General features: G+C 35.3%; 1 pseudogene; it reads left to right on the top strand.

Moving 5' to 3' along the window:
• The first annotated feature begins 351 nt into the window (after positions 1–351).
• Positions 352–1,384, top strand: LOC148204370 (uncharacterized; annotated as a pseudogene).
• Positions 1,385–5,692: the final 4,308 nt, after the last annotated feature.

Below are 5,692 nucleotides of genomic sequence, written 5' to 3'. Positions count from 1 at the left end.
TATACTTCATTAGTGGGGAAATCTAGTTTGTTCTGTTTTTGTGCGATGAAAAACAGTTTAACAAATGGCGCCGTTGCCGGGGACTCGGCGAGTTAAGTCTTAGAGTGTTAGGTTAGTCTTGTTTAGGTTTGTTTTCTTGATTTTATTTCTGTTTTGTGTTCATATCTGTTCCTTTTTAGTTTAGGATCTGTTTGTTCTATTTTCATTTTTGTATATTAGGATCTGTTCTGCAGAGTAGAAATTGTGAATATAGCTTGTATAGATTTTCTTTTCTTTCAATTCTTTTGTTGAATTCTGTGATAGAGGCTTTATTGGTCTGATTGGTTTTTATCTTGTGAGCAATTGGTAAGCATGGATCACTCCTCTGCATATGGTAATTTCCCTTTCCCTTACAATGCTTCACCACAAAGATTTAACATGTTCTTTGAGCCTGTTCCTGAGGTTTTTATGCAGCCAGCCAATCAAGATTTCCAGCAACAACCACCACTTTGTTTTCAACCATATGGTGAGCAGCAACCCTGGATTATGCAGCAGCAGCTGCCACATTCATATTGGCACCAGTATGCTGAAATAGGGCTGCAGGAATTCCAATCAGTACAGCCATGGCAGGATCAATTATGTGATCAGCAGGAGGGGATTCCAGCATATGAACTTCAAGGACTAACCAATCAAGTGGCAGAGTTAGTAGCTGTAGTCAACAAGTTGACTGGGAGAGTTGAAAAGGAGAAAGAGGCAGCAACCAATGAAGCACCACTGTTGGTAGCTGCTGCCGCAGAGTTTCAAGTGATTAAGTGTCCAACCACCTCTATAACTGTATACTCTAACCCTTCTTTCATTGATTCACATTCTACTTTAAATTTTGATGATGATAATTCCAATTCTCTAATGAGTGATGATTGTATGAATGCATCTGTTGATATTTCTGAATGTGTTTGTGAACCTTATGACCATAATTACACTGGTGATGATTTTGAAAAGCTAGTTGATGGTTTTAGGGAGTTGGCTGCGATTCATGATTGTAATAGTTTTGTTGATGTTCCTATATCTGATTTTACCACTGCTAGTGCTCAATTAAGTGAAAATGTCTATTATGATGGTGATAGTACTGAACCTCGTTCTTGTTTCAATGAAATTGATTGTACTGCTGATTTAAAAGTTGAATCTGCTGAAGTGGAAGTACAAACTGATTTCAGAAAGTCCAAAGAGTATTTGAAAAAAATGAGGGAAGCTGCTGACCATGTTTTGGTGCTGCAGTACTGTGAAATGGATTTTGATGTTGATGTGGGTGAGCCTGAAATTGATTTCAATGTGTTTGATCATATGCATGATGTGCCTGTAGAAGTTTTTGATTTTACTCCTTGCTTTGATCATTCTAATATCATAAATTCAGCCTATTCCATTGATAAAGTTCATATACCTGCATCTAGTGTACTTGATGATTGCACAGATTTAAATGCACTTCTTGATGATGAATCAGATGCTCATGATGATAGACATGCAGTTTTTGATGATGTGAAAGTTGATGTGGCTGATTTTGAAAATGCTTGTACTGATTTAGGATTAGAACTTGAACTTGAGTTTGCTGGGTTCTTAAATTCTTTAGAACTAAACAATGAAAAACTCACTGCTTGTACATGCCTTGGGGGTGGTTGTGAAATTTGTGAAGAAATTAGTTCTGCTATATGTTCTGCTTCTAACTGTTTTGCAGGTGCCAAGGAAGAGTTCATTATCTGCAAGCTGGATGGGAATGATCCTGAAAGGGTAGCTGGTGAATCAAGACTTCAGGTTTTCTTTAAACTGAATCTTCCAATTGATATAGACGAGGTTCAACCTGATTTTAACGTTTTTGATATGTTTAAAGTTGAACTCATAGAACCTGCATTGAATAGTGTCCCTGTCATGCCTATACATTCTCACATTTGTGATTCAACACTTGAAATAAAACACATTGACATACCTGTGACTGTTCATAATCCTTGCACTAACATCAATTTCTATGATAGATTTAATAGGGCAGTTGCTGAGGAGCTAGAACAGGTTTACTCTGAACTTGAACTTCCTATTTGTTTGGGTGAGATGCAAATTAAAATTAATGATCATGTGCATGTTGAGTCTCAGAAACTCTTACCTGATATTCTTACTGTCATGCCTAGCAATTCTGAATTGGTGGATGAGAATTTTGTTGTGAATCATAGAAACACACCTACTGATGGGTGTTCAGATTTTAATGCATTAAATTTTTATGATTTGCTGGGTGATTCTGATTTCACTTTTGACAGCTCTGTATTATTTGATGATTCACTCATGTGTGCTGATTATGATGTGGCAGATGATATACCTATGGCAGATATTGATTGTAACAAAGATGCAGTCCTGACTGTGCAAGGAAGGAGGGCTGCTAATAGTGGCAAGCTTACACGCCCAACACCAATTCCAAGCAACCACCAGCTGCAAACACTGAATGGAGAGCTGAGAATGCTGCAACAAATGACTGAGAAAAAAGATTTCAATGCAGCTATGGAAGCAATGCGCACCTGGGCAGAGCATGGAGAAAAACCCATAAGAATTTTCTTTTCCTTACTCTTAAATAATAGTTATAGGTATTTGTTAGTAATGTGCATAGTTTTAAGTAGCATAGTAAATAGTAGGATAGATAATATGTTATTTTTCATAAAAATTAAAAAAATTAATTTTGATCTATGGCCTATTTGAACATGTTTTCTTTTTCTTTTAGTCTTATAGTTTTAGCTTTAATCTTTTCATTTTTGTTCTGTACAAACTTGTGTTTTCTAAATTCAATTTTTTTTTTTTATTTTGATTTTGTTTGATCTGTACATACTTTTTGTTGTTGGTGTTTGTTAGAAAACCTTACTCATTCACACATTGAGGGCAATGTGCCTCTTAAGTGTGGGGGTGGGAAGGTATAGGTTGAAGTTGTTTTTTTTTTGATGTATATAGCTTTGTTAGCATCTGTTTTAGTAATAAAATAGGGGGTTTTTTTTTTCTGAACTGTTTTTCTCTTAGTTTAGGTCTGGTTTGGTTTATAAATCCCTAGAGTAGTTTCCCATTCTTGTTTTAGTCGGTAAATACCTATTTTTTTCTTACTGATCTGTTTTAGTTTAGTTTTTAGCTTTGTTGTTAATAGTTCTTTAGGTTTTTACAGTTCATTCATTTTCTGGTTTTTGTTGTTTTAGCTTAGGTTCTCTTTTACTGTTTTCCTTCATAGGGTCTTGGTTTAGGAATTGTTTTAGCTGTTTTAGTTTAGTTTAGGTTCTCTTAGTTACACATAAGCTAGTTCTACTTTGTATAGATTTTAAATAGCTTTAGGTGTTGCTTAGGTCCTTTATTAGGAATTGTATAGATTCTCTGTTTTAGGATTACCTTCTGTTCTCTTTAGTTGTTTCCTTTTTAAACTTGTAAATAGGATCTGTTTAGATTAATATCATTTTGTTTTAGGTATCTTTTGTTTCTTTGATTTAGAGTCTTTTCTTTCTTCTTTTGCTATTTTACTTTGTAGAGCTTTAGTTTAGATTCTTTTTGGTTACATTCTGTTCTGTGTTGCTTTGTTTAGATTGTTTATAGCTTAGGTAATATTGTTTAGGTACTTTTAGGTTCTTTCTTGACTCTGTTTCACATTTAATTCAATTCTTTGCTGATTTACTTAACTTCTTAGCTTTGTTTCTTTAAGATAGATTGCCAATAGTGTCTTTAGCTCTAGATTTGAGTAGATGTAGCTCTAGCAGTAGTTTTTGCAGTTAGTTCAGTCTAAATAAGCAGTTTTTGCATGATAGAGAGTAGCAATTCCATTTTTGACAAATCTTTAACCCTGGAGAGTTTTGGGCCAAAATTTTTCTTTCTAGCGTGATTGCATGCATGTGTAGTCATAGTTCTGATTTTGTATTAATTCTCTTTGAGTGTGCTTGATCTTGGTAGAACTTAAGAAATGATCTAGGCCTTCTTTCTTCTTCCCATTCACATACATTTCTTTCCATTGTACCCTCATTTGAGCCTTAGCCTTTTCTTTGCTTTCCATCCATTACATACTTTTTCACCACCAATAAAGCAACCTTGAGAGGTTTGTGAGAAGTAAGGAGAATTTAGAACTCAGAAAGCAGAAAAGAGTAAGGTCAGAGGTGAGATTGAAGAGAGAAAAAAGCTCTAAAAAGAGAAAAATCTGATCTGAAAAAGAGAAGAGAAAGGTCTGGAAAAGAGAAAAAGAGAAAATTGATTGAGAAAAAGACCTGAAAAAAAAAAGAGATTCTGGCCAAGAAAAGAATGCAATACCTGCAGTGAGTTCTAGTTGTCCTCTCTTTCACATTTCTCTTATCCATTTCAGTTTCTGCTTTTATTTCCCATCCATCTGGCCTTTCCATTCTCCATTACATTACAAGCCATGAAAGTCCTAGTGATCTAGAGTTATCTTGATTCAAGCAGTGTCAATTAGAATTTTTCCAAAGTTGTGAACTGTGGTCTATCATGTTATGTGGAGTGAAACACAGGCTGACCTAAACACTTGAGTGATTTGAGGGAAACACTTTATCCTGTGAGGTTGAACTTGGATTGCTACTTCTCTGAATTGTAATTTTCTGCTTGTTTTGGGTTGAATTTAACTGTTATTTACTTGTTAGAGTTACTGAAACTTAGATTTAGAGTTGGTGATTCTGTTTGTGCAGTTCTTATTAGAGAAAATAGCTGGTAGTTGTGTAATTAGCAGAGTTGAATTTAATTGTGATAGAGTCCTGTGTTCCTAGTTATGTGTTTAGTCTTTTCCTTTGTAGATTGAGTCTTTCTTTTAATTTTGTCTTTCTTGTTTGTCCCTGCCCAGGAGGGCAGTTGTCTAAGTGTGGGGGTGTGATAACACTCTAGATTTACATATTTTTCTTTGTTAAAAATCATTTCTTAGATTTCTTTAGTTTTTAATTTCTTAGAATTAGGCTAGTTTTATGTTTTTCTCTTAATTCTTTAGTTTTATAAAATTCTAGTTAAAAAGAGGTTTTTAGGTGTAATTTTTAGCTTTTGTTAATAATTAGGAAATTAGTATTTTTCTGAAATTCTTTCAATAAAAATGTTTTGTTTTAATTGCATAATTTCTCTTGTTTTTCTTAATTGCTGTTTGATTTTTTTACAGATTGGGCCATAATAGAAGTTGATTGGGAGGTGTTTAATTGAAATGAGCTGCTGGGAAATTGGGCTTAGTTGACAATTGGGTTGTTGTTGCTGCTGATTTGAATTTGGTTTGCTGATCTAGCCGCTGCACACCAACACTTCATTGGGCTGAATGGACTGACGCTAGATTTGGGCCTACATAAGTGGGACGACGCCGTTTTAGCGCTGGATCTGCTGCTGCCATAGGGGTCTGGAAATTCATTTTCATTTGCAATGCGCGAGAAATTCATTTTGAGAAAAGAAAGAAAACCTCTAGGGCTTGTTTCCAGGGAGCGCAAGAAAAAGAGAGCTTCAATAGCTCTTGATGGTGACCCAGATGATGAAGCTTGTGTTCTCGCCATTTAATCAAAAAGGAAGCCGGCCCAGAGCTAAATCGGTTCGGGGAAGCAAATCGGAAGGAGTGCTGAGCTAGATTGTTGGTTAGAAGCACGTGCGAAGCAGTTGACAGTTGAAAGCAGTGCGGTTCAGAGTTGTTGAAGATCAATCAAGAAGCTTTCCAGTTAGTTCTTTTAGCTCTTTCTTTTCC

This window comes from Vigna umbellata, chromosome 1 (assembly GCF_029865625.1).
Source record: "Vigna umbellata cultivar VRB3 chromosome 1, Vumbellata_1.0, whole genome shotgun sequence".
Lineage (NCBI taxonomy): Eukaryota > Viridiplantae > Streptophyta > Magnoliopsida > Fabales > Fabaceae > Vigna > Vigna umbellata.
Note: the sequence above shows the minus strand (reverse complement) of the source record. Positions and strands in the feature narration are given on the sequence as shown.